We start from the raw sequence: 11,343 nt of genomic DNA, 5'->3' as shown, positions 1-11,343 counted from the left end.
ATAAGGAAGATACATAACCTTACAACGATATGCCCCCTGTACAACACAGTAAACTCATAAATATTGTGCTTTGACTTATTATAATTCTTTATATTGCTAATTTTTTACTTTCAGTATTATATATGTTGTCTATACAGTAACAAGTAACAAACTGTCCCTTTGCTGCTGTAGCACTGTGAATTTCCCCGTTGTGGGACTAATAAAGGATTATCTTACCTACACAAAACTGTATAACGAAACTGAGAAATGAACCGGTGCCTTCAGATTATTAAGTAATACACACATTCTAAACTCACCCCTGCGTATGTTACTGACTGCCGTTCTGTATCTCTCTGCGGTGTTCATTGCTGTCTTAATTCTGCCTGTGGAGGAGGCAGCACATCATCAAATCATTTTATATTATTTAAGCGCACTTGTTTTAGGCTTAGGTGTGTCTAAGCCACTCATAGTCAGTAAGACCTGAAGGCCTTTATAAGGACAGTTAAAGAACAGAATGAAAAGATCCCATTTCAGCTCAATAAGAAGAAAACAGATGATATGATAATGAGAAAAGTTGTTAACTGTATGACTGATAGTGAGGACACAGGACTGGTGGACAGTGTCTGCCTACTTGGGTCACTTAACAACAACAAATAATCCAGCAGTCAAGAAATACGAGGCAGTCAACAAGCCTTAATGGCTGGCATTGTTGCGGCTAAAAATAGGCTATTCTTTTGAATTGGACATCAGCTTGTCCACCATGTTTTAAACACTGGTGATCAGAGATGCTTCATATTATGACATTGGACAGGTTGCACAGCTGTGACTCAGGAGCACCAAGATGTTCTGACTTGGGTCTGTTTGGGTTCCATTCTTGGACCATCTAAAGTGACTCTGAAGGCTTTTTTTTGTTTCCTTCTTTATTCTCTCTCCCCCACCTTTTTTAAGTTCAATTTATTTATTTATTTATTCATTTATGAATTTATTATTTTTTATTTTTACAATTCATTTGGGCTGTGGTGGGGAGATGGTGGGTTTATGGGGTCGTGTTTTGTATGTTTGTTGTTGTTTTAAGCAATTTAAAATTTGAAAATAAAATACTACAAATATATACATGTCCATATACTGTCCAGCACAATTGTAAGAACAAGGCAATATTCTTGAAAAACATATGTCCTTAAATATTTTCTCAACTGTACATCAGCCTCATACTTGCGTTAAACTGTAAAAAATGAGATGTTAAACCTCTTTAATTGTATCTTCTAATAGGTTGTGTAAAATATAACTGTTAAAATAAGCTAAAAAGGGTTTCTCCTCCTTTTGGCTCTTTCCTCCACTTTCACGTCTGGTTTCGGTTTGTTAGATTTTATTTAAACTGATTTTTTTTTATTCAACACACATAATACATAATACATGGAATATACAGCTTGGACAAGATATCTATCCAATTATACTTATTTTACCTTAAATTCTTTTCATGTCTGTTCAAAACATTATTGTAAACTAATAAGAGAGTTCTGGCATTGCCTGTGGTAATGATGACACCATCTTTTAAAAAACCTACCTGTTCTTAGCTGTAATCTTGCTGTGATTTTCTCCATAATAAAGAACTTTTTTACCCTCTTTCCACTGTGCTATAACAGGAGTTGGACAGGGGGGCTGTGGCTTTAACCAGGAAATGTTTATCATTTTCTTTGCTATTAAGAGCAAAGTTCTCACTAAGTAAGTCAAATCTCCATCTGTTGGATTATCAGGGAGGATACCACATTATAAAAAGTGCAGGATCTAAAGTAAAATTAATCCCTAGAATCTGTTTAATCTCATTGTGAACACTCTTCCAAAAGTCTCAAAGTTTTGGGCAATCCCAAAATATATGTGTGAAGTCCTCCCACTCCAAAATCCCTCCAGCACAGCTCAGATATATTGCTGTATTTTGACGTAATAGAAGGGATGTTAAAATCCCACATCTTTATTTTCCAGTCAAATTCCCTCCATGTCACGCTATTAGTTAGTTTATGCCCTGCTTAGAATGTTCCCTCTGTTTTTCATCTGTTTTTATGTTTGCTTCCAACTCCCATTTTTCTTTGACCTCCATATTTTTATCCTTAGATTCATGTTGTAATGTTTTTTAAACTTTTGATATAATCCCCTTTTTGTCCCTCCTTGTGTAAATGACATTAATAGTTCCTCTAGTTTTAATGGTGCTTTGCAAATATTCTCCCATTCCTTATGTTGTAAGAGTTTATAAAAGTCATAAGCTGGTAGTTTAAACTCCTGTGTAAGTTGTTCATATGACTTCATGGTTTGTCCATTGAACTGTGCGATGTACAACCCCATTTCCAAAAAAGCTGGGATGCTGTGTAGAATGTAAATAAAAATAGGATGCAATGATGTGCAAATCAAAATTTTATTGATTTTTGAAAAATATATGCCCATTTTGAATTTGACGCCAACAACACGATCCAAAAAAAGTTGGGACGGGGGCCTGTTTACCGCTGTGTTTCATCACCTCCTCTTTAACAACACTCTGTAAGTGTTTGTGAACTGAGGAGACACTGCTGTAGTTTTGTCAGTTTTCCCATTCTTGCTTGATACAGGGTTTCAGCTGATCAACAGTTGGGGATCTCCTTTGTCGTATTTATCATTTCATAATGCACCAAATATTATGAGTCTTTACTTCTGAAAGACTCAGCCTCTCTGGGATGCCTTTTTTATACCCAATCATGTTACTGACCTGTTGCCAATTAACCACCAGGCATTTTTTTTAGCATTACACAACTTTACCAGCCTTTTGCTGCTCCCTGTCCGAACTTTTTTGGAACGTGTTGTTGCCATCAAATTCAAAATGGGCTTATATTTTTCAAAAAAACAATAAATGTTCTCAGTTTCAACATCTGATATGTTGTCTTTGTACTATTTTCAATGAAATACAGGGCTTAAATGATTTGCACATTTTGCAGAGCGTCACAACTTTTTTGGAAATGGGGTTGTATATTAAATCCTTGTTTGAAACTTTATTGTACCCCGTGTCCATGATGGATGGTAAAAAATCTGGATTTGTTGTTATTTTAGTGGCTCTACAGATGGAGTTTGACCATTTTAATTTCTTTTATACCATTGACCACAATTTTCATTGTTTCCCTGATCCACTAGTTCCTCTGTGCCTTCTCTGTCAAATATGGGAGCGATTCCAACTGTACATTGCTCCATTTCTACCCACACTGCATCTGTCTCTAGTTATCCACACAATTATAGCTCTAAGATGTGCTGCCCAATAGCAATTTTTTAGATTGGGTAAGTTTAACCCTCACTTCTCTTTCAGGCAAAGAAGTTTGCTACATTTTTTGAATGTTTGGTTTGGTCTGATTTTGTTTTACCTATAATTTTGCTGTTCTCAGGTGCTGATATGATCAATAACTGGTTAATGAAAATATAGTATAAATGTTTATATTGATAATCTACATGACAATAACCTACAGCCTACATGCAAAAGCAATTAACATTTTCTTAAGAAAATATTCAAGACTTTCTTAAGAGAATAATAGAGGTTTTTTTTCATAATAATTGCATTTGAGAACAGTTTACAAACTTCTTTAGTGTAAAACTTCTTTAAGATCCTTTATAAGTTTTTCTTAGGAAAGCTTTTATGAATTTGGTGCAAGACCGGCAATCATCAAAACAAGGATGAAGGAGCTTGAAAAGATCTTCAAATGTAATTATGTGTCTCTACAAACAAAGACCAGAACCGTCCAGGTTATTGTCCTTTCTGTGGTTCTTTATGGACTCAAAAGCTGGACAATAAAAAGGAGGGCAGGAAAAATACTGATGTCTTTGAACTTTGGTACTGGAAAGACTTTTGAGAGCACTCGCATTTAATGATCTGATGTTAGATTCATAGTTTGTGAAAGTATTTTAAAATGTGGCACAACTTTGTCTGTTCTAACTTATTAGATGTCAGAAAAAATAAACACTGTGATACATCATATCGTAAAAAACTACCTTAAGTATTGTGATATTACATTTTGCCATATCACCCAGCTTCACTCAGAGGAACCAAACATAATCATATCAGGCTTATCCTCATTTAACTAGAGGAAGTTCTTAAGCTAGCCATGACTTGACATCTTTAGTACAATCAAGAAGAGTTTTAAGGACGGGTTAATCACAGATTTATCCCCACTTAATAATTGGTCTTTTCACTGGACACATTCCCTCTTACTTTGTTGTCTTTGAGGGGTTCCAATCTGCGGTGGGAGAGGAACAACTTGCTTATTAGTTCTGTCTTGTCCCAGACTGGAGATCTGGACTGGATCTGGGGGGTTTCTGTACATCCCTCTGACAAAAAGATCACAAAAAATGTGGTTTTATATTACTGTTTTAAAACACCAGTCATTTTAATACATTTTGTGATTTAATGCACAATAATAACTTATACACTGTAGATGTAAATATTACACAAGACAAAAAAAGGCATTTAGATGCACTGTTTTCTGGGAATAAGCAGGTATAAAAAGAGAAAAGAGTTTACACTGCAAAAAATAGTATCTTGTCAAGGGAAATTATTCTAATTCTAGTTGATCTTTTTTGATTTTTTACCTGTTTTAAGTAATTTTATCAAGTAAAATGATCTCATTATATTGGCAGATAATTTTGCTGGTTGCAAGCTCATTTCTTACAACATGCAAAATTATCTGCCAGTATAGTAAGATAATTTTACTTAATAAAATTAGTGAAAACAAGTAAAAAATGCTTGGAATAAGTTAAAATAATCTTAAACTAAGCTTACAACAATCTCAAAATGCAAAAATATTAGATTTAATGACTAGATTTAAGATTTTTTACTTGAAAAAATACTTTTTTTTTCCGTGTACTGTAATTTTCTATTAAGATTGTCAGATTTGTTCTGTGACTTTTCACACACAAGGCATTTTAGATATTATTTTTATTCTAACTTTGTTCTGCAGCTTTCTCAGTCAACACAGAATCAACTACAGCTCTGTTCATCTTTCTGAACAGCTTCCTGCCAATTTTCTGAAAGCAATGAAGGTGCATAGTTGCATATTACTAACGTTATTTTATCTGCAATATAATTTACATATTATTTAAAGCACTGACTCTAAGCTTCTCAATGGTGATTCCAAACTGGTACCATGTATATAAAAAAAATTGTGCCATAACATTCAGCCTGTGTTTCCCATGCCTCTAGTCCAGCACCGTCACAGTTTCAGGTTTTATCTGTGCATGCAGATAACTGTAACAGAGAAACGCTGCATTAACTCATAAATAAATAAACACTACACTTTTATTATAAATAAATTCAAGAGATGGCTCCATGGACACATTGCCATATTTGGACAGCAGAATGCCTGGACAGAGAGCAAGAAATCAAATCAAGCAGTCCCCAAATAATAAGTAATAACAGATTTACTATTCTGCTCATGCAGACTCCCAATTTCACATTTATAATGCAAGATTGTGAAAATCCTCAATACACAGAAGAGGCATTGAAGCTACAGCAGAGAGGCATGGGGCTATTATTCTGAGGAATGGGAAAGAAGAAAAACACACAAAAGTGTTTTGTTCAACCAAACAATGTGGAACGAGCGGCTAAAACCTTTTAATTAAGGGTTTAGTGAAGAACCGAACATCTGCTATAATCACTCATACTCATTTTCTTCTTCTGTGGATTGTTTTTCAAAATGATTCTTCTGAGCAGGCAAACAAGAAACCACCACACGATCCGTCCTCTTCATGTGAGAAACTTTACATTTCTGATGTTTTTTGTAAATAAAACCAGCCAGGGGCTTCGCCTGGCCTGGAGCTACAGCCCCAAATATTTTTAAACCAGCCCCAAATCTTGTACACTCTCAAAAAAGATGGGTCTTTAAGGGTTCATCAGCAATGAGAATGGTTCTATATAGAACCATTGACACTCAAGGAACCCTCTGCATGATTAAAGGGATCTTTGCATGGTGAAAAGGTTCTATATTGCACCAAAAAGAATTCTACTATGGTTGCAATGTCAAGCTTGTAACAACAGAAAATGCTTCTTGGTGCTACATAAAATCCTTTTCAAAAAGGTTCTATATAGAACTATCTGGAGCACATTCTCTATCAGAACCCTTTGTGAAGTAACTTCACCAAATGCCATTTATTCCCAGTAAAAACAAAGCAGGAATTAAACCACAGAGCGGTTATTTTTGGTATTTTGCTGAGCAGCTGTGGCTGTCAGACTGCGAGCTACGAGAATCTGTTGTTTATGTGATCAGAATCTCTTTAGAATGACTTCATTCATTTGAACAGTTTTACTGTTATCCTTTCATATTGTACATATATATATATATATATATATATATATATATATATATATATATATATATATACATACATGTGTGTGTGTGTAGTGTGTGTACATATATATATATACAATGTAGCTCATTAATTAGTTTGCTGTTCATCAATTTGCGCGATTTCTCTTAATGTGTGCTTCATCCTGCTTTGTCCTCCCTTTACTAAAGAACCCTTAAGAACCATCTTTTTGTAAGTGTAGTTTGGTTTTAAGCAGGAACAGCTTTACTGAATGACTACTGAATATATGAATAACTCTAGAGAAAATGTTCGTGTTAGCAGGACATTAGAGAGGAGACGTGTAGAAGAGCTGGTTGATGTGGAGAAAGAGAAGAAATGTGCAGAGAACTCTAATTATGGCATTCCTGGGGGAAACAACACACATTTTTTTCTGTTACAAGCAAAAGTTTCCACTTTTCTTTTTAGAGCTGGGTGATATGGCAAAAGCACAATATTGCGATAATTTTCATGAAACACGATATGTCACAAAATGTATTTTTTCAGACATCTAATCAGTTGAAACAGATAAAAAAGAGCCAGTAATGCCCCATTAAAAAAAAAACTACAAAACTGTAAATGCAGTGATTTTGAATCAACATCTGACACCAAATCTAATTAAATGGGGCTTATTTTGACAAGTACTGATCCACAATATGTTTGCAAAGCATACTGCACTGTATTGTGACATAGCTGATCATGATATTGACATAAAGCCCTACTTCTTTTGTTTGTTTCTGACTGCGTTTACAAGATACACCAGCCAGCAACGCTGAACTGATTCAACTTATTGTTGATGTGTAGATCCTCATGCTGAATAAAGAAGTAATATCATTTTACACAGTCATTTTACAAAATGAGGTAACCCAAAATCTAATCATCCCACCTGAACCCAACCAACCCACCTGTCACCACCTGGAGGGCTCTTCTTCATTCTTCTGCCTTTAAATAGCTTAGCTAAGCTGTGTTCCGCATTTTCTGCGTCCTACAGGCAAAAAAAGTAATGGTTAGAAACAAATTTCACAAATTTAGCCGCTAACGAAGTTCTGGGCCACCTCATTTTTGGAAAAGTTTAGTAGCTAATTAAGTTGGTCAGTAAATTAGCCAACATTAGTTAGCAAACATCAGCCTGGCCCGTTCCCAACTGCCCAGTTTTTAACGTTAATGTCCTTCTAAAAGCTCTTACTTTCGTGTTTTCCCAGCCTTTGAGGACAAATTAACATTTCCCCTGTTATTTTAACCTAATGTTATCCGAAACAAGCGTAACTTAAGGTAAATCTAACGTTAGCCAGCCACTAAATCAGCGGCCTGCCTGCTCGCTGCGTTGTTATCAGTGCTCCGACCGTTAGGCGCGTGGGGTAGTGATGCAGAGTCGATTCCGAAAGAATCGATTCTTCTGCTCCATCACGCCTGGGAGTCGGGGTCGAGTCTTGGCGAATGACTCGAAAGAGTCGAAATGCTTGAGTCGACTCTTCGGCTCTGTTTTTGTATAGTAATTCGCTTGAGGGACGTTTTGAAGCAGGAAAGAGTCTGAGGTTGTTTAATTACTGAGCTTTAAACTACGCAAGCTCTGCTCACAAAAAACGTTTTCAGTGCGTCCTGCGCCCCTCTCTACATTTCCTTCACGATTAGGATTGAAATAAAGAATGAATAACAACTGTACAAAGAACAAACACGAAAACCAAAAACTGACATTTTTTTTTTCACGTTGTGGAAAAGAGGATGAAGCTGAACTTCTTATTCGTTTTCCTTTCCATCTTAAAATGTGCTGCGGTTACATTACATGGATTAAGATTCATTACAAAATGTATATTAATCCATTTATTTCGTTCATGGTGGAGGGATACATGCAGGGTGCTATGGGACAAAATAGTCCCCAAGGAAAACTTACTGTTTCAGACTTATGATTATTTTCCATCATCAACATTCCATATAAACTCAGAAGGCTCGTGTAGGTTCACTGGTGGTTCTGGATAGTAAATAAAATGTCTATATTAGTGTTGTAGTCATGGCGACCCCTGGTTCCTATCACCACCACTGTAAAGACATCTGAACCATTTCACTCCAAACCACTCTGAATCACTGTTTACATCTCACACACTGAATTATGCAGAATTTTTGATAAACAGGTGGAATTCTCCTTTAACAACATAACTGTCCTCAATCTGAGCTAGAGGCCTGTTGAGGTTCTGTGATGTTTGTTACAACACTGCCACCTACAGTTAGAAGTAGAGAGTAATTGTTATGATGCACTTAGAAATGCTCAATTGAGTTTGACTTTGGTATTAAATTTGGACTATTTCTGGTCAAATTGGTTTACAGTTATATCAGAGACACAATCTAAGAATTAATAGTGACATTAGGCAATATATCCAAAAGTATCCACTGTAGAGGAACCTACTGACCTGGACTTCTTTACAGTGGTGGTGATAGGAACCAGGGGTCGCCATGACTACAACACTAATATAGACATTTTATTTACTATCCAGAACCACCAGTGAACCTACACGAGTCTTCTGAGTTTATATAGAATGATGATGATGGAAAATAGTGGTATTATATATAATATTTTCTTTGGGGACTATTTTGCCTCAGAGCACCCTGCATGTATCCCTCCACCATGAAAAAAATAGATTTAAAGGCCCAAATCATCCCAAAACTATTGAGTGTCAATCATCTGGCAGTGAATTCATAACCATTTCATGTAGTAACTTTCTGTGAGGGAAGTTTTAGAGGTGGACGTCTGGTTCCTATCACCACCACTGTGAACATTTCTGACTCTCTAGAACGGAGCGTTTCACACCAAACCACTCTGAATGACTCTGTTTACATCTTAACTGTTTAATTAGGCAGGAAAAAAAGGTTGAATTGCCCTTTAACAGCCCTCCAGTGCCGTACTTTTGATTTAGATCACAGTTGTTTTTATCCTTGTAGATAAAACCACATTCAGCGTTACATAAAACGTGATGTCATCAGTGCAGTCACACAGTTTGGAATATTAATGAGGACAGAATTTAACTCACATCACGGTTGTGCTCAAAAGAGCTCAGAGCAGCTCATTTGTCATCAGTGGAGCAAATGTAGTGCTTTAAATACATAGAAAGAATTTATGATATTCTCAGATATGAACGCCTTTAAAGGGCCCATATCATGAAAAAATATTTTTTTAATAAAATAGTTTGATGTAGCATGTAAACATGGTTGAAATTTCAAAACATATTGTTCACTCCCCAGTGTAAACAGTCCATGTATGGAAACTAACCTGCAAAAGTGGGCTGTTTGAAATTTGTCGTTTTTGTGATGTCATAAAAACCAACACACTCACATACATCTGCCTATTCAGCCTACAGCAGTTTACCCCCGCCCACTTACACTGAAGTTATAAGAAGTGTTTCAGCCTGGACTGCTTGATGAATGAGGCACAGCAAATCAGAACAGAGCTAATTTACATATATCAGTCTTAAAGGCACAGTAACAAAACCAGCCTGTGTATCTCTAAAGAATAATGAGAGGGTGGAAAATGGTCATGTAGAAAATGAATTATGACTGGTTTTCATACGCAAATCCACCTTATAATCACTATAGGGAAAAGAACAGTGCTGGATATGGGCCCTTTAACTTAGACGACTGCTCAGGCCTACTTAAAGTTCCTGAGTTTTCTCTGTCGTCTACAGATGGTTCAGATTAAAATATACTGTATTTGGTAACACTTTACTGCAGGCTGTTGTTCATAAGGCTACATGACACCTACATAAGCTTGTTATGATGACCCTACATAAATGCTTATAAATGCTTAAATCAAATCGGCGTCATTTGCTAAGAAGGTTAAATTTGCCGATTTTGATTAAAGTTAGCTAAAGTAATCTTGATGATGCCTATTGGAATAAATATAAAACATATGTAAAAATATAGTGTCTGCATATATATATATATATATATATATATATATACATATATACATATATATATATATATATATATATATATATATATATATATATATTGCTGCTGTTGGAACAAAACCTTGTCCTTGCCTCCATTTTTGTCATTATTCAGTTTTTGACAGTGTTTGAAAATGCATGTTTCCCTTTACATTGTGTGTAAATTTCATGATGAATGGCCCAAAATTACTTGGAAATAGTTCCGGTTCCATTGACTTACATTAAAAGTAAAGTATGTTTTTTCCTTCTCCTGTAAAGTTACCATTTTGGAGATATGAGGTTTATATGTGTGTGGTGTGTGTGTGTGTGTGTGTGTATATATATATATATATATATATATATATATATATATATATATATATATATATATACACACACACACACATATATATATATATATATATATATATACACACACATATATACGTACATACACACACACATATATATATATATATATATATATATATATATATATATATATATATGTATGTATACATATATATATGTGTGTGTGTATATATGTACATACATAAGACACTTTACTGAATTGACAATTTAGATAGATATCTAAACATTTTTATTTAAAAAAGTATGATTAAAGTATTTTATATATGTTGGGCTATTCATAACCATATATGTAGGTCATTCTGTCAGAGCTGAAAAAACATTTGTTACTTTTAACTAATCTGGGACTAAAATCCTTTTGCTTTGAGTGACTCTATACCTTAATTATGTTTATTAAAACAAATGATTGAACGTTTCTTTTTGTCACTACCCAAACAATCATAACTCTACCCAAACTTTACCAAATGTTTCAGTAGTGACTGTTTCAGTGATGCCAACTTTAGCTCATTTTGAGCTCTGAAACTCAGCCAGTACAGACCAGCAAACACAGCTTTGAACAGCTGTTCACACAGAAAATCATCATATTTTACATTAAAACACTAAAAAGTGCTGAACTGCAGAAAATATGACGATTCTTAATGTTCCACACTGATTTTCAGACTTTGGGACACATTTACTTCAAAACAATGGGATCTAACTGCTCACCATGTGGCCATGAGGGACAGGGATG

The 11,343-nt window shown here is 35.1% G+C and overlaps 1 long non-coding RNA gene across 1 annotated transcript; it reads right to left on the bottom strand.

Annotated features, from left to right (window-relative positions):
• Positions 1–295: 295 nt before the first annotated feature.
• Positions 296–7,607, bottom strand: LOC118821788. Its single transcript, XR_005008358.1, has 4 exons — positions 7,511–7,607; positions 7,230–7,309; positions 4,199–4,314; positions 296–362 (listed from the first exon to the last, which is right to left on the bottom strand). It is a non-coding gene; the product is annotated as an uncharacterized LOC118821788 (long non-coding RNA).
• Positions 7,608–11,343: the final 3,736 nt, after the last annotated feature.

The sequence above is a fragment of the Colossoma macropomum genome, unplaced genomic scaffold (genome assembly GCF_904425465.1).
Source record: "Colossoma macropomum unplaced genomic scaffold, Colossoma_macropomum, whole genome shotgun sequence".
Lineage (NCBI taxonomy): Eukaryota > Metazoa > Chordata > Actinopteri > Characiformes > Serrasalmidae > Colossoma > Colossoma macropomum.
Note: the sequence above shows the minus strand (reverse complement) of the source record. Positions and strands in the feature narration are given on the sequence as shown.